Source organism: Ictidomys tridecemlineatus, chromosome X (assembly GCF_052094955.1).
Source record: "Ictidomys tridecemlineatus isolate mIctTri1 chromosome X, mIctTri1.hap1, whole genome shotgun sequence".
NCBI lineage: Eukaryota > Metazoa > Chordata > Mammalia > Rodentia > Sciuridae > Ictidomys > Ictidomys tridecemlineatus.
The window spans coordinates 75,818,342-75,838,004 of record NC_135493.1 but is presented as its reverse complement, the minus strand read 5'-3'; positions in this window follow the sequence as shown (position 1 = coordinate 75,838,004).

Below are 19,663 nucleotides of genomic sequence, written 5' to 3'. Positions count from 1 at the left end.
GAATTTTGGAGTGATCTGCTCAGGTTATAAGTAAAATTCTGATTTTTTATGTGATTGCATTGAATTTATATATTCATTTGGGGAGAACTGATATTTTGACAGTATTTCACTTTCCTGTGTACAAAAACATATTTATTTATTTATTAGAACCTTCTTTTATTTCTTTCAATAAACTTATAATTTTCTCCATTAAATGTTTGCACTGTTTTTGATAAGTTTACTTCTGGGCAAAAGAAAATTTCTTTTCTTTTCGGCAGTACTGGAACTCAGATCCCAAGGTCTCACACATCCCAGGCAAGTGCACCACCACTGAGCTATATCCCTAGCCCAGGTTTATTTCTTGGTATTTTACAACTTTATTATACTATAAATGTATCCCTTTTCTTTTTTGTTTTAATAGATTATTATTTTGCATAATAAAATTATTATTGCATGTTTGTCTTCCACCCATTCTGTTAAACTCTTAACATTGGATCTAAGGGTGTGAAGGTTTTGTTTTTAGGTTTCCTAGCCAGACAGTCACATCTTTTTCAAAAAGTAAAAATTTTGTCTTTGCGTTTCAAATATTAATGACTCCTACAGTGGGAAGAGTGTTTATTACTTTTTACTTCTGACTTTAATGGAGCTGGGCCTAATGTTTCCCATTAAATATGTCTGCAATTGCTTTCTGGATGATACTTTTATATGATTATTACTTTAAAATAGTTTATTTCTCTCCTTGTTTCCCTAAGACTTTATTATTATTACTATGAATGCATGTTGAATTTTATTGGATTCTTTTTCTGCATGTACTCAAAAAATCATGTGGTTTTATTCCTTTGCTTGGGTCATGGGTAAATTACATGGGTAGCTTTCCTATGTTGAAAGAAATTTTTATTCTTAAACCACACTTGGGGCTGTAAATTGATGCAGCCAATATGGAAAGAAGTATGGAGATTTCTTGGAAAATTGGGAATGGAACCATCATTTGACCCAGCTATTCCTCTCTCAGTCTATACCCAAAGGACTTAAAAACAGCATACTACAGGGACACAGCCACATCAATGTTTATAGCAGCACAATTCACAATAGCTAAACTGTGGAACCAACCTAGATGCCCTTCAATAGATGAATGGATAAAAAAATGTGGCATACAAACACAATGGGATTTTACTCAGCAATAAAAGAGAACAAATCATGGCATTTTCAGGTAAATGGATGCAGTTGGAGAAGATAATGCTAAATGAAGTTAGCCAATCCCAAAAAAAACAAATGGCAAATGTTTTCTCTGATATAAGGTGACTGACTCATAGTGGGATAGGGAGAGGGAGCATGGGAGGAATAGACAAACTCTAGATAGGGCAGAGGGGTAGGAGGGGAAGGGAGGGGGAAGGGGGTTAGCATTGATGGTGGAATGTGATGGACATCATTATCCAAAGTACATGTAAGAAGACATGAATTGGTGTGAACATACTTTATATAAAACAGAGATGTGAATAATTGTGTTCTATATGTGTAATAAGAATTGTGATGCATTCTGCTCTCATGTATTTAAAAAATTAAAAAAGCAATTTAAAAAAGAAATAGGGAAAAAGAAATTTAAAATTAGCTAATCAGTTTCTATGGAAAAGCCCACTCCAATTTTTACAATATTCATATTAAAATTACAGACATATCTTAGAGGAAATCTTCATTTAATAATATCAACCCTTCCAATTCATCTTCTGTTAGTTGTTTCTATTTTATTTTCTTTTTGATTGTATTGTAATGAAATTATTTTCTGAGTTTTAATTATGGATTTTTCATAGCTAGTTTATATGGTTGATATTTGTATGTTAAACATTTATCTTTGTGACTTTGGTAAACTTGCTTGCCAATTCTAGTAGTGTTATTACTTTTTACAAATTTTAAAATACATTCTTTAGAATCTGCATATCAGATCCTGCTGCCTCTGAATACAACTATTTTGCTTTAATTCTTGGACTCTGAATAACTTACCCCCACTACTGCATTGCCTACAACCTCAAAACAGCATTAACTAGAAGGGTGAGAACCCATACCATGCGTTATTCCTAACCTTAAAGAATCATATCTTGGCTGTGGTCTTGTAGAGGAGTGAGTAGCAGGAAAAAGAGGCTGCAGGTGGGCAGACATTACCTTCATGCTGATTGCTGCATTCTCGAGGCAGCAGATGAAATTGCTTGAGGACAACACTGCATTGTATTTTAAAAGTTGTTACTTCCTGTTGGGGGCCCTTCCACCGTGATGTTGTGCCTCATCTTGTACCCAGAGTAAGGGACTCTGCCAACCTTGGACTAAACTTCAGAAGCGTTGGGCTAAAATAAACTTTTCCTCATTTAGATTGTTCTTGTTGGGTGTTTTGGTTTTGGTAATGCAAAGCTGTCATCTTCTTTCTACTCCTCTTTTGGTAAATTGTAAAAATCTGGATTTAAACACCAAGATAGGGGAGAGTTGGTTGTCCACCTGAGTGCTATGATGTCTGAAATCACCTAGGTCCTACTTGATGTAACAGTTTACCCCCTGGCAATATTGCTTATAGGTAGCGATTGTCTTTTACTTCCTTTTTTTGTATTATTAAATGCTGAAAAGATTTAAAAAATACATTTCCTGTCATGTATAACTAAAAAGAACAAATAAAAAATCTTGAAAAAACCACACTTGATTATGATGACCCATTCTTTAATATACATTCTATTTGATTTACTAATATTTTATCCAGGGATTTTGCATCTTTTAAAAATTACATTGGCCTATAGCTTTCTAGTTTTATGGTGTCTTTGTTTGGGTTCAGTATCAAGGTTATGCTTTGCTAATAAATGAGTTTTTTGGATTCTCATCTTTTTCTATTCTCTAAAACTGTTTAGATGAAATGAAAATTATGTATTACTTGAAGTGTTGGTAGAACTCACCTGGTAGAATTTACTTGCCTTGTACTTTTGGGGAATAGGAAGATTCATGGAAAATGATTCAATTACTTCTCTGGTTATTGCATTATCCAGATTTTCAGCTTCTTCTGAGGCCAATTTCTCTTATTAAAGTTTTCCTAGAAGCCTGACAACCATTTCAGAGTTTTTCAATCTCAGTGTTATTGACATTTCATTCTGGATGCTTCTTGGTTGTGGGAAGCTGTCCTGTGTGTTATCGGATGTGCAGCAGCAGCAGCAGCAGCAGCACTGGTTTCTACCAACTATGTCAGTAGCAATCCCCCCAGTGCACACATTTATGACAATTAAAATATCTCCAGGTATTGCACAATATCCTCAGGAGGTCAAAATTTACCGACATGGATTAAGGCAAATGTTTTCAGACTCCTTCATATCTGATCTAAATCAGAATTATTTGCCTTTTATATTCTTTATGGACTTTGTTTGTGCCTTGTCTCTTTTTTTAATAAGATGAACATGCCAAGAAATATCTCTATTTTATTAGTCTTTTACCAGACCAGCTCTTAGTTCTATAGATCAATTATACTTTTACTTTTGCATACCTTTTTAACTTAATAAGTGTTAAAATTTTAAGAAATTTTATTACAAAAAAGAGTATAAAATACAATGAAACTCACCACCTAACTAAAACAATTATTACCTCTTAGCTAATCTTGTTTCTTTGATCTACACAGGTTCTCCTTCCTATCATTCTTACACAAACCCCAAATTTAATATCCTTTCATCCATAAATATCAAGAACCTGTAAAAGATAAGACAACAATTTTATTAAACAGAACACACTACCCTTACTACACCTAAAATAAAATTCCTTAATATTATCAAATATCTCTTCATAAATGTGTTTGTCTCTGGGTGGCAGAGAGAGACAGAAAGAGATGTATATTTATAGAATCAGAATTTAATAAGGTCTGTGCACTGCATTCAATTGATATGTTCTCTAGCTCTTGAAGTCTCTTTTTTTTTTAAATTTTTACTTGTAGATGGACACAATGCCTTTATTTTATCTATTTATTTTTATGTGGTCCAGAGAATCAAACCCAGTGCCTCACTTGTGCTAGGCAAGCGCTCCACCACCGAGCTATGTACAACTCTAGCCCTTGAAGTCTCTTGAGCCATAGATTTCCTGTCTTCTCTTTCCTTTTTTCCTTGCAGTTTGTTGAAGAAATCAGGTTAGTCGTCCTGTAGAATTTCCTCATTTAGACTTTGTGATTGCTTTCCCATGGTATCATTTACTGCATTTTTGTCTTCAAAACTTCCTACAAATTGATACTTCCCCTTAGAGGCTTAATCACATTCAGGTTCAGGTTTATCAGCTTCACGTCCCATAGCTTGTGTGAAGTTCTGTCCAGGAGGGACGTGGTGTTTGGTGGTCTCTCAGTAGCCATACACCTTAATTCATGAAGGACTGCAAAACAGTAGTATCCCATCATTCTATGTTCATTTATTAGTTGTCAGTCTTTTATAAAGAAAATCCCTTTCATTTACTATTTGGCACCTGAGGCACAGATTCTGCAGGATGGGCAAGATAAATGCTTTTCTTTCCCTTAATTTATTGCTTTTCAAAACAATCCATTGTTCCCTATCACCATTTGTTCACCATTTGTTCCCTATCACCTTTAAAGTGTGATCATATTTGCAATATTATCATAAAAATGTATTTAAACGTTTGAAACATTTCGGTGCATTACAATATTCTCCCTGTTGGTGCTGGTTCTAGTGGTGTGTGAAAGCCTCCTTGCTTTGTGAGAAAGCAAGTGCTGGAGGATCTGCTAGGACATTTCCAGCCTCAGACTAGAACTCAGCCATTACTTCTAGATGTCCTTGTTCCTTTTAGTGTAAAATGGTATTTGGGAATAAAAATCTGGGCAGCATGATCCTTTCACTTCAAATTCATGAACATAGGATCCTTACTTAATCTCAACAACCAGTAACTCCTTTCCCCCACAGCTAAAATCCTGGTTCCCAAGGCAACAAACAAACCACTCATTTATCCCACCATTATACAGATAATAATCTCAGAATACCAACCAGGCTTACAGTACCAAAAATATGGTTACTATGAAGAATGTAAGATTCTTCTGCAGATATTGCAGGTTATTATCCTTATCTTTGGAGGTATCCTATTACCATATCCATTAATGTTGCTGTGTTTTAAATTTATTTTCTGGGTGAAAACCTGGATACATAGGCTTATCTGTTTCATTTTGCTTTGGAAATTTAACTGTTTTTTTTAAAAAATGATTTCACAATTGTGAAATATATTTATGTGGTTCCAATACAAATGTGCAGAAAAAAGCATATGTAAAGAAGTGCAACTATTACCACTGTACTTCATGCCATTGTTCCTATTCCCATAGGTAATGATTTCTCTTAGGCTTCCCTTTGCTTTTGAACATAAAAATATACACACACTTATATTTCTAGCTTTTCCCTTCTTACATATGTGGTATCATACATACTTTTCTCCACTTTCCTGTGTGTTTTTTTGTTGTTTTGCAGTAGTGGAGTTGAACCCAGGGCCTTGCACATCTGTGGCAAGCACTTAGCTGCAAGTCCAGTCCATTTTTTAAAATTGTATATTGAGACGGGCTCTCACTAAGTTGCCTTAGTGAGACTTTGAACTTCTAATCTTCCTGCCTCAGCCTCCTGAGTGCTCAGTTTGCAGGCATGAACAACATGCCTGACCACGTTGCTTTTATTAAATGAACAATACATCCCGGGGATCATTTCATTACAGTATTAGGAAATATTCTACATTCTTTTTTTCTCTCTCTGTCTCTCTGTAAATAGGGATTGAACCCAGGAGCCCTTTACCACTGAGCTACATCCCCAGTGCTTTTCCTTTTTTAATTTTTAAATTTGGAAACAGGGTCTTAATGAGTTGCTGAGGCTGGGTTTGAACCTGCAATTCTCTAGCCTCAGCCTCTGGAGTCACTGGGATTACAGGGGTGCACCACTGTGCCTGGCTACATTCATTTTCAAAGCTGCACAGTACTTCACTCTGAGGCTGTACTAATCCTTTGTTTATGGAATATTCAGTTTGTTTCTAGTCTTATACTATCATTAAGAATCCTGCAAAATATAGCCTTGAACATATCTCTAGTCTATTCTGATATCTTTCTTTTAACTGATGCATTAAATCTGTTTAAATATGTTATTATTATGGTTTGGATCTTTGGTGTCTCCCAGGAGCTCATGTGTAAGACAGAATGCAAGAACGTTTAGAGGTAAAATGATTGGATTAAGAAAGCTGTAACCTAAACAGTGCATTAATCCTCTGCTGGGGATTAATTGGATGGTAACTTGCAGGAAGCCATCTGTGAATTACTTGAGGGTCACCTCTGTATGATGGCCAGGGAGATGTGGGTTTGTAATTGTGAAATATCTGTGGCTCTTCCGTGACAATAGATTGCCCAATGCATGTGACATTTATCTCCGCTCTGCTAAGAAGATACCTCATAGTGGCTCCAGAGATGGATATAACCTGTTTGGAGCTGGACAGACCACTTTCAACATTTTTTGGTGAAGAACATTCCTTGGAAGGCCTTTGATGTTTTGCGATATGAATATAGCAGGCCAGGGCTCCATTTTGTCATTAATCTAGAAGCTAGATCCATCTTATCAGCTTGCCCGGCCCGCCCCTGCTTTTGAAATCATTTTCTGTGTCCTGTGGTTTTTTCGCCCTATTTTTCCTAGCTTTTATTCCTCAGCCAGCCCATTCCACTGAGGGGAGCCCCATTTCCACCACCTGCATGGATGCAGGTAAGAGTAACTGCAGGCCAGAAGGGTGTGTCTGGAGAAGTCTGGTCACTGGGGGCATGTGTTTAGGACATATATTTTGTACCTTGTGAGTGGAGTTGTTCTCTCTGTTCCTGGTGGCCATGTCCTGAGACCCTTCCCTCCATCACACTCTTCCACCATGATGTTCTGCCACACCTCTGGCACAGAGCAATGGATTAGGACACCTATAGACTGAGACCTCTGAAGCCATGAGACCTAAATAAACTTTTCCTCCTGTAAAATTGTTCTTGTCGGGATCTTGTCAGAGTGGCAAATACTCTAAGACAATTATGATTGCCACTTTGGGAGGATTGTTTGGTGTTTTCTTTTAATCAATCTTCCCCTTCCTTCCTTCTTAAGTTGATAATGCTTTTTATTTGGCTTTTTATTCCTTGTCCTTACTTAGAATATAGTTTGCATTTCTGCTCTCTTGCAGGTTGCCATGAGGGTATTTCTTTTTGTTTTGTATTGGGGATAGAACCCACGACAGAGTCTCTCTAAGTTGCCCAGTCTGGTCTCCAGCTTGAGATCCTCCTGCCTCAGCCTCCCAAGTTTCTTCTCCACTCTGCCCAGCCTGACCCTAGATTTTAATGTGTATACATAGCTATAAGGTGTTTTAACACATGTGAAACAACCTAGCATTTCTTATTGTTCTTTCAGACATGAAAAGTTTTATGATGTGTTTTTTCAACTCACTAAACAATCTTTCCTCATCCTGCTCTTCTTTCCTGGAATTTTAATTTTATCTTTAATTTTAGTGTATGATTTTTCCTTGAATTGATCATGTACTTATGTTTGTCCAAATCCAGAGTTGTGTAATTCAAATACCCAAATAAAAATAAAAGATTTATAATGAACATCATGCCCCTAACCCTTTCTCATCTTTCTCATCGGTTCATATGAATAAATGCATGATATTCTAGAGGTCTGTTTTGAACTCTAGATTGAACCCAGGGAATCTTAACCACTGAACCATATCCCTAGCCCTTTTCTTTACTTATTTATTTTAATTTTGAGACAGGGTCTCTCTGAGTTTCTTAGGGCCATGCTAAGTTGCTGAGACTGGTTTTGAACTTGCAATCTTCCTACCTTAGCCTCCAAAGCTGCTGGGAATAGTGACACTCTTTGCGGCCATGGATCTGCTTTCATCAACACTATCCCAATCTCACATGGCATAGCACAGAGCAAGACTCTATTTCCTGTAGTAAAGAGAGGGAAGTAAGCTCAGGATTTGGCCCTGGAACTCACTCAGTGCTCAGCTGGTGGAAACTAACACTGGGCAGATCCTAATGGTCCCCATCCCTAGGCCTGCTTGTGGACAGAGATTCTGGAACAGACCCAGTAACAGGTAAAGACACACAGCTCCAGTCTCTTGAAATTCCATTCCATCTAGCATCACCTGTGGCTGGTTGCAGCTGTCTTGAGCCATGAGACCCTCTCAGCAATAGGCAGATCATAGTAATGTGGCCCTTGGATCTTCCCCAGGGCTGTGATGGTCTTGATGGACTATGAGTTAGGGTATGGTGCCAATTGACAGCATTGGTGGCCACAGGCATGGCCTAGGGGCCTGAGTCTGGTTCATCCAGGTTGACTCTGTGCAGAGCCAGGTAGAAGCATGTAGTACCTGACCAAGGTGTGGATGAGGTATCTGGGTGTACCTGGCCTCACTCCACAGAGAAGCTTGAAGGGATGCACTATTCTTCTATGTACTGCTGGTTCTTTCTGAACGACACAACTCTGGATTTGGAAAAACCTGGCCTTGGACCTCTCTCTACTGCAGAAATGGTGATAATGCATCAAGGGCACACTCTTACCAAGCATGACCCACATTCCATCCAGCCCCCAAATAGTGGAAGTGCCTACAGGCTCAGAAATAGGCAGCCTGGTTAGAACTTCTGGAGAGAAAGGCACAAAGCCAGATTAGGAATAGTGGGAAAAATATCTAAACTCTTAATGCCCAGAGGATGTTGGCTACCAGTAAGAATTAAGAGCCTTCAAGGATTCATGGTCTAACCTAACAGTCGAAGTAGGTGCCAGAGAGTATTAGTACAAGAACATTTCAGATGAGAATTTGTATCATTTAAAGGAAATTCAATGAGATTAAAGAAAACACAGGGAAATGCTACAATACTCTGAGATATTTAACAAAGTGATAAATGGATAAGTAAAATATGGTTCATATACACAACGGAGTACCATTCAGTCATGAAAAGGATGAAATCCTGTTGAGTGCCATGTGACCACACTTGTGAAATTTTAAAGAAGTTGAGCATAGAATTGGGAGACTAGAGGGAGCAGGATAGGGAAAGGATGACTAATGACTACGTTACAGTTAGATGGACATGAGAAGTTCTGGTGTGCTGTTATACAGCGATTGTAGTTAACAACATACTGTACTTTCCAAAAAGAAGGAAGATTTTGTAAAGTTTTCAACATGATACATTTTGAGGAGATAGGTATGCTTGGTCAGATTGAAGCTTCATACACTATATAGGTGCACGAAGACATCAAACTTGTGCGATTTTTATGATTCTGTGTAACAATGTGATCGTAAATTTAATTTTTAAAATGTTAGATTTGGTCTGACCCTTCCAGTTTCATATGAATTTGCATACATGGAAACAAACGTTATGATAATAACCATAGGGAGTATTATTAGATTTCATACAAGAATTTCGAGAGAACTCCAGTGTCTTCTCCTGCAAACATGTTCTTACACTTCCACTCAATCATGGCAGTTAGTACACTGTGTTGATGGACTAATTATTTGTCTATCTCCCTTACTAGACTCTGAGCTCCCTGAGTCATGTGTGTGTTTTGAATCTTTGTATCCCCAGGGATGGTCCATAGTGGTACAAAATGAAAGGGTAGATACTTGAATGAATGAGTGACTCCTTGTCTGGGAAAATGATAATTTCTTATTGTCAATACTATAGTCCTTTAATATAGAGCTTGATCTTGCTCCAAGCAAGTTGAATACAGAAAATATAAGGAAACTCAGCTTTACTGAAAAGATATAAGTTTGGTTTAAAACCATCAAGTGGCTAATCGGTGGAATTACTCACAAGAGGGGTTTTCTACATAGCATGGGCCTTTAGTGCAGATGAACAGAAGGTTGAGAGATAGCAAGGCAAGCCCATGCCCCTCTCCTCTCAGGACGGGTGCTTGGCAGAGGAATGAATATTAGTGTGTCTGGAGGAAAGTTTACACCCTTGATGTCATCCTCAAAATGTTAGAAATGCAAGCTAAACCTCCCCACATATCCCAGTTTACTTTGGTACCGTGTAATTGAGAAGGAGAAGATAACTCTTTCCTAGATTCTCTTATGTACTAGATGTGTTCCCTGTTACAGTCTTAACACTAATGAAATGGACTTCTGTAGGAAGATGGTGCTACTCCTATCTTAGCGAAGACAAGGTTGAGTGGTGCCTTTCCTCCCGTCCCATGCAGAGCCAAGGTAAAGGCAAAACATGTGCTTCATCTTAAGTGTCTTTGCCTGAGTCAATTACCATCATTTAGACACTGACCAAATGGTATTGCCAAGCTGAGGATGGGCTTAAAGAGGAACACTGCTAAGTGACCTCTTCTAGACCATAGATTGGCCAGTAAAATAGGGGCATAAATGGAGGCAGATGATTTTCACTAGGGCTATTATTTGTGAGAAACATCCAGCATACCAGCAGGGCGGGGAAGAGAGGTTGATAGGGTAATGTTGTAACCAAGAAAGTAAAGGATGGAGAGAGGAAAAGTGGACGCTGATTCAGAGGCAACTGGAAAATGTTTTCTGCCAAGTGTCGATGATTAATGGGTTTAAGGTTTCCCAGAACTATCCTGGATTCCATTTATGATGTTCTTAAAGATGGGGGCAAGGGTGGGATACCCCAAGAATGTACCTCCTGTAGTCCTGGATTTCTTCCTTTCTGTTTTCCTTTTGGATTTGAAATTTTCACTGTGGTAAAATGGATATGCCATAGAGTATGCCAGGTTTCATAGTTCAAGTGTAAAATTCAGTGCCAAAATTCCATCCAGAATGAAATTATGGCACTGAATTTGTTGTGAGCCCATCATGGCAATCTATTGCTAGAATGTTTCATCACCTCATATACAGAAACCATGGATCAAAGAAGATTCCAAGATGGTGGGCCAGAGGGAGGCAGCATTCTGTTTCATGCCCTGACCCAGATCTCACCTAGTCAGAATAGTGCATCTCAGAGAGTGTAAGAGGAACCGTATACAGCTGATTTCCACAGAAATCACCAGCGCTGTGACCCCGACGCAGGGCTCAGAACCTCAGCGTTTGAGTAGGACTCCAGAAACTGTGCACCCACTAATCAGAAATAAAGTGTGATATTAAGTGCATGAAGTGTATGGGGGTGAGGAATGAAAATGTGGAGTGTTGTATGTGAAATCAAATTATTGTGATGCTAAAATAGAATATTAAAACTATAAGGTGCTTTATGCAAACTCCATCCTAACCACAAATGAAAAACCACTAGTAGATTCACAAAAGAGAAAGGAGGAATGACATGACTACAAAATTATATGTTTATTTATATATATATATATAAAGCAAAAGTATGAGAAAGACACTCCAAAAAAAACTAAGAAAAAAATAAACAAAAAAGCAATAGTAAAGGCTTACCTATTGATATTTACTTTAAATGTAAGTAGACAACATTCTCCAATCACAAGACATGGGGTGGCTCAATGGATTAAGAGAAGAAAAGCAAGACTGAACTCCATGTGGCCTACAACAAACTCCTGTTGCCATTAAGGACACATGGAGACCAAGAATGAAGAGACGGAAAAGGTAACCCATGCAAATTGAAGCCAAAAGAGTACAAGGGAAGCTGTATTAACATCAGACAAAATAGACTGTAAATGAAAATCTGTCAGAGGAGGTAAAGAAGGTCATCATATAATGATAAAGGGGTCATTTCATCAAGAAGATATAACAACTGTCCACATCTATTTATATCTCCAACATCAGGACACCTCTATAAGCAAATATTAACAGAAGTGAAGAGAGAGACAAATAGCAGTGACTTAAGAGCAGGGAACTTTGTCTTATTCTGTTAGGCTGCATAACAAAATACCTTGGCCTCAGTAATGTATAAAGGAGACAAATTGATTTCTCACAGTGGTACAAGCTGGAAAGTCTAAAGTGAGAGCATTGGGAGACTTGGTGTCTGGGGAAGGCTCTCTCTGCTTCATAGATGATACACTACAGGTGCATCCTCACATAGCAAAAGAGACAAGCAGGCCCCCTCAAGCCCTCTTAGAGGTCACTAATCCCATCTGTGATGGTGGAGTTCTCATGATTCAATGTCCTGAAGACTTCACCTCTTTTTTTTTTTGTAACCTCTGAAACTGTTTTACATGGATTCCATTTCAACATGAGATTTGGAAGGACATAAACATTCCAATCATAGCCGACCTCAACAATCTTACTTTCAACAACTACAGATCATCCAAACCCAGCACCAATATGGAAACCTTGGACTGGAACTGTGCTTTAAACAAAATGTACTTTAAACAAAATGTGCTTTAAACAAAATGTGTCTAACAGACATAGTCAGGACATTCTATTCAAATGCAATGGAACACACAACTCCTTTCAATCACACACGGACCATTCTCCAGGATAGATCATATGTTAAGCCACAAAAATGTCTTAACAAATTTGAGAAGACAGAAATTGTATTAAGCCTCAATTCCAACCATGGTGGAATAAAACTGGATATCACAAACAGGAGTAATTGGGAAGAATTCACAAATATAAGCAACTTAAAAAAATATGCTCCCAATAAAACATTGGTCAAAGTAGAAATTAAAAGAGACGTTCCTGGGTATGGAGGGGCACACTTGTAGTCCCAGAGGCTTGGAAGGCTGAGGCTGGAGGATAGCAAGTTCAAACCCAGCCTCAGCAACTTGGCAAGGCCCTCAGCAACTCAGTGAGACACTACTTCAAATTTTAAAATAAAAGTGATAGGGATGTGGCTGAATTGTTCAATCCCCCTGGGTTCTATCCCTGAACAAAAAACAATTGTTAAAAATACTTTTGGATATATACAAACACAACATAAGAAACCCTACGTGTTGTAGCAGTTCTATGAGGGAAGTTCATAGCAATAAACACCCACATCATAAAAGAGGAGAGATCTCAAATCAACACCCTAACACTGCAACTCAAGAAACCTAAGAAAGAATTACAAACCAAACTCAAAGATAGTTGAAGGAAGGATTCAATTAAGATCACAGCAGTAAACAATGAAATCAAAATAGAAAATCATGCAAAAGATCCACAAAGATAAGAATTGGTCTACTGACTAGAATTTTTTTAAAAAAAGATTGACCTTTAGCTAGACTAACCCAGAAAACATAAAAGACTCAAAGAAAATCAGAAAGGAAAACGTGGCATTACAACTAATATCACAAAAACAACAATTATAAGCTTCAAAACTTGAAATATTTGAGTAAATTCCTAGAATCATAGAACCTACTTTGACTGAATCCTGAATAAAAGTAGAATAGTTGAGCAGACCAATCACAAGTAATGACATGGACTCAGTAATAAAATCTCCTATCATTGGTAAGGAAGTGCACGTCTGTAATGCCAGCTACTCAGGAGGCTGAGACAGGAGGATCATAAGTTTGAGATCAGCCTCGGTAACTTAGTAAGATCCTGTCTCAACAATAAAAATGACTAGGAAAGTAGCTAAATGATGGAGTGTCCATGGGTTCAATCACCAATACTGAAAAAACCAATAACTGAAGACATGTTCTCCTATCAAAGAAAAGTCCAGAAACACAAGTCAAAACCAAAATGAGGTCACCCACAATGGAGGGCTAGAGGGAGGCTGCATTGTGTGTGGCTCTGTGAGCTGGGATTCAAGTAGTGGGAATACTGTTCCTCTGAGAGTTATTCAAGGACCCCCGACAGCTGCTCCTACGCAAGACATCCGGCTGCCATGCCCTAGCACGACCACCAGCATCAGCACCCATGCAGGACTTCTTACGACCTTGCCTGCATGAACACCCATCTACCAACAAAGGGCTCCCCCAGTTGCCTCCACGTTCGGACACTGCAAACACTGCCATAGTCCCCTACCCATGGTATCCTGCACCTGGGGGTCACCAGACAGGGTCTGGAGACAACTTCTAGCCACAACACTGCATACCACAGAGCTGCTTCTCTGAACACATCTCCCAAAGCCTTTACCTGGCCTGACCCAACCCAACACCCCATCTCTGCAACCAGCCACTTCCATCTTGAGATACCTTTGCTACCAACTCCCAGCTTGGGACACTGGCTGGGGCCTAGAAGCAATATCAAGGTATTTATAGTCCCCAACTCCACAGCCACTAACCCGGCACAGTGCTTGTAGCTATGTGGACAGCCAATCAATAGGTCACTATGCCTGCTCCTGACCTGCCCAATACAAAACAGCTCTCCTTGACAGGTGTGCAGCCCCCAGAGCTCAGCCCACAAGACCACTGGAGAGAGAGGTTCCTGACTGGGAAGCAGAAAGGGAGGGGGTGAGTGACATAGAGTTTAGAGACTGAATTAGAGACCAGGAATTGTGAGGTCTATAGGTGAAATAAGGAGATAAGTCCAGGCACCCACATCACACAAGAGGGCATCAAAGGAGACCCTTGGGGTGCCGTTTCCCATTGGGACTGCTGAGTGCTATACCCCACTTCCAGGTTCTCTGCCCCCAAGGCCAACCCTCCCACCCGGATAACCTTCACCATCCTGAGGGTAGAGAAACCAGCCAACAACAGACATCCTCACCTATTGGGTGAGAAGGGAAGCAGGAAAGACACTGAACTGCAACAAAAACTATCCTTGTGTTTTCCTTTGATTTTTTCTTTTCTCTTTATTTTTCTTTTCTCTCTCTGTCTTTTCCCACCTTCACATCCCCAACATTTGTGAAACCAAGTACTTTTCATGGATTATGCTACTGAGGACTGGGATGTCTGAATAGTATATTGCAGTTGTGTTGTATATTCTCTTATCTCCTAGTTTTACATTTTCTATTCTTCTTAATTCTTATGTTTGTTTATTGGTACTCTGTCTATTGTCCTCCACTTACTTGACTCCTCAAAATCACACACTCTCCTTTCTCCTGCTAGTAGACAACTTCTTTAGATTCCTCTTTCACACTTTCTAAGATATAATACCTCTATATCCTCACCTCCTACGTCCTTAACATCTCATCCCACACCCCACCATCAGAAACTTGGACCGTTTTGCAAACCTACTGTTTATATTGTAGATAAAAATTGAACACACAATTTCTATATATTGTGACAAAACCATGAGCATTTTAGTAATAGGAGCTATTTAGTTTAAGGCTGTATATTGTTTGAATTGGGATCTGTTAACATTGTTCTCCCCCTCAAAGGAGAGGTATTGAAAACCTGCAGGGACACTATAAGCCTATAGCATAAAAACTGTAATGCCTCAGATCCAAAGTGCTAGAAGGGAAGACACACAAACAACATGAAAAAACAAGGGTCGAAAGCGCCCCCAAACAAACCAAAATACTACATTATTAGAATCCATGGCCAGCACAACAGAAGAAATTATAGAGAAGGAGTCCAGAATGTACATAATTAAAATGTTCTGTGAATTAAAGGATGATATAAGAGAGCAAATACAGACAGCAAAAGATCATTTTGATAAAGAGCTACATAAGCAAATACAGGAAGCAAAAGATTACTTGAATAAAGAGATAGAGGTTCTGAAAAAATTAAACACAGAAATCCTTGAAATGAAGGAAATAATAACCCAAAGTAGAAAGCACCACCAACAGACTAGATCACGTGGAAGACAGGATCTCAGAAAATGAAGACAAAATATATAATGTTAAAAATAACGTTGGCCACACAGTGAGATGATGAGAAACCATGATCAGAACATTCAAGAGTAATGAGACAACATAAAAAGACTAGATTTAAAAGTTATTGGGATGAAGGAGGGCTACAAACCAAAGGAATGAACAATCTATTCAATGAAATAATATCAGAAAAATTTCCAAGCATGAAGAATGAATTGGAAAGTCAAATAAAGAGGCTTACAGGACACCAAATGTACAAAATAACAACAGATCTATACCAAGGCATATTATAATGAAAATGCCTAGCATAGTGAATAAGGAGAGAATTTCAAAAGCCACAAGAGAGGGAAACTAATTAGGATCTGTGTGGATCACTGAACCCAGACGCTTGAAGCTAGAAGGTCTTGGAATAACATATATCAAGCTCTGACAGAAAATGGATGTTGACCAAGAATCTTATATATCCAGCAAAATTAAGCTTTAGATTTGATGTCAAAGTTTAAAAAATTTATAATTAGAAAGTCTACACTACACCACATCCTCCTTAAAATATTCCATGAGGAGGAAATAAAAAACAACAATGAAAATCAGCAAAGGGAGATATTACACTAAAGGAAAAACCAATGAAAGGAGAAAATAAGCCAAGTTAAAATACCAAAAATTAACAGAAAAGACTGGGAATACAAGTCATGTCTCAATAATAACCCTGATTGTTAATGGCCTAAACTCATCCATCAAAAGACATAGACTGGCAGATTAGATTTTTTTAAAAAGACCCAACAATATGATGCCTTCAAGAGACTCATCTCATAGAAAAAGACATCCACAGACTGAAGGTGAAAGGTTGGGAAAAAACATACCACTCACATGGACTGCAGAAAGAAGCAGGAGTTTCCATCCTCATATCAGGTAAAGTACACTGCAAGGTAAAGTTAGTCAAAGGGGGTAAAGAAGGATATTTCATACTGCTTAAGGAAACCATACATCAACAACATAATATACAATCACTAACTTAAACTTAACAGACACATATAGAATATTCCATCCATCAATGAGTGAATACACTTTCTTCTCAACAGTACATGGATCCTTCTCTAAAATAGACCATATATTATGCCACAAGGCAACTCTTAGCAAACACAAAATAGTAGAGATACTACTCTGCATTTTACCAGACCATGATGGAATGGAATTAGAAATCAAAGATAAAATAAAAACTAGAAGCTACTCCAACACCTGCAGACTAAACAATATGCTATTGACTGAACAGTGAATTGCACAGGGTATCAAATAGGAGATTAAAAATTCTTAAGAGGTAGGGACTGGGGATGTGGCTCAAGTGGTAGCATGCTCGCCTGGCATGTGTGTGGCACAGGTTTGATCCTCACCACCACATACAAACAAAGATGTTGTGTCCGTCAAGAACTAAAATAAATAAATAAATATTAAAAAAATTCTCTCTCTCTCTCTTTAAAAAAATTCTTAGAGGTAAATGATACACTGATAAAACATATCAAAATCTCTAGGACACTAGGAAGGCAGTACTAAGAGGAAAGTTCATGGAATGGAATCCATTCCTTTAAAGAAGAAAAAGTCAACACATAAATGACCTAACCATTATATCTGAAAGCCCTATAAAAAGAAGAACAAATCAATACCAAAGCAGTAGAAGACAGGAAATGATTAAAAACAGAGCTGAAATCAATGAAATTGAAACAATTGAAAAAAATGACAAAACAAAAAGTTGGTTGTTTGAAAAAATGAATAAGACTGTTAAACCCTTAGCCATGCTAATGAAGAGAAGGAGAGAGAAAACTCAAATTACTAATATCCAGATGAAAAAGGAAATATCAAGATGGATACTACAGAAATACAGAAGATAATTAGAAATTAATTGAAAACTTGTACTCCAATAAAATAGAAAATATAGAAGACATCAACAAATTTGTAGTATCATATGATTTACCAAACTAATTCAGGATGACATGCACAAGTTAAACAGATTAATTTCAAGTAATGAAATAGAATGTGTCAACAAAAGCCTACCAACCAAGAAAAGTCCAGGGCTAGATGAATTCACAGCTGAGTTCTACAAGACCTTCAGAAAAAAAAAATTCTAGCAATACTCCTCAAGTTATTCTATGACATAGAAAAAGAGGGAATACTTCCAAACTCATTCTAGGAGGCCAATATCACCCTGATTCTAAAACAGACAAAGAGACGTCAAAGAAAGAAAACTTCAGACCATTATCTCTAATGTAAACATAGATGCAAAAATTCTCAATAACATTCTGGCAAACTGAACACAAAAAGATATCAAAAAGATCGTGCACCACGATCAAGTGGGGATTCACCCCAGGGATGCAAGGTTGGTTCAACATACAGAAATCAAAAAATGTAACTCATCACATCCATAGACTCAAAAGATAAAAATCATATGATCATCTCAATAGATGCAGAAAAAGCATTTGGACAAAATACGGCACCCCATTCATGTTTAAAACGCTATCAAATCTATGGATCAAAGAAGCATACCTCAACATCATAAAGGCTGTCTATGCTAAGCCAAGGCCAACATCATTCTAAATGGAGAAAAATTGAAAGCATTCCCTCTAAAAACTGCAACAAGAGAGGGATGCCGTCTTTCACCACATCTATTTCACATAGTCCTTGAAAATCTAGCCAGAGCAATTAGACAGACAAAAGAAATTAAAGAAGAACTCAAACTATCACTATTTGCCAATGACATGATTCTATACCTAGAGGATCCAAAAATTCCACCAGAAAACTTCTAGCACTAATAAATGAATTCAGAAAAGTAGCAGAATATAAAATCAACACCAGTAAATCAAAGGCATTTCTGTGCATCAGTGACAAATTCTCTGAAAGAAAAACGAGGAAAAATACCCTGTTTACAATAGCCTCAAATAGATAGATAGATGATTGATAGATAGATAGATACATAGATAGATAGACAGATAGATAGATAGATAGAATATTTCAGAATCAACCTAACGAAAGAGGTGAAAGACCTCTACAAAGAAAACTACAGAACACTAAAGAAAGAAATTAAAGAAGACCTTAGAAGATGGAAAGAGCTTCCTTGTTGTTGGATAGGCAGAGTTAATATTGACAAAATGACCATACTACCAAAAGCACTATACAGATTTAATGCAATTCCAATCAAAATCCCAATGGCATTCCTTTTAGAAATAGATAAAGCAGTCATGAAATTCATCCGGGAAAAAAAAAAAACAGAATAGCTAAAGCAATCCTTAGCAAGAAGAGTGAAGCAGGTGGCATCACTATACCAGACCTTAAACTACACTACAGGGCAATAGTAACAAAAATGGCATGCTATGGTCACCAGAATAGACCTGTAGAATGGAGGACACAGAAACTAACCCACATAAAAACAGTTATCTCATACTAGACAAAGGTGCCAAAAACATACATTGGAGAAAAGACAGCCTGTTCAACAAATGGTGCTGGGAAAACTGAATATCCATATGCAACAAAATGAAATTAAGCCTCTATCTCTCTCCATGCACAAAATTCAACTCAAAATGGATCAAGGACCTAGGAATTAGACCAGACACACTGCATCTAATAAAAGAAAAATATACCCAAATCTTCATCATGTTGGATGAAACCATCATTTGGTCCAGCTATCTTACTCCTTGGTTTATACCCAAAGGGCTTAAAAATAACATACTACAGGGACACCGCCACATCAATGTTTTTTGTTGTTGTTGTTGTTGTTTGTTTTGATTTGATTTTGGGGTTTTCTTTGGTATTTTAATTTTTTTTAGCTGTTGATAGAACTTTATTTATACGTGATGCTGAGAATCGAACCCAGTGCCTCACACATGCCAGGCAAGTGTACTACTGCTGAGCCACAGCCCCAATCCCAAACCCATATTTATGGCAGCACAATTCACAATAGCTAAATTGTGGAGCCAAACTAGATGTCCTTAAATAGAAGAATTGATGAATAAACTGTGGTATATATACACAATGGAATATTACTCAGCAATGAAAGAGAATAAAATCATGGCATTTGCAGGTAAATGGAAGGGGTTGGGTAATATC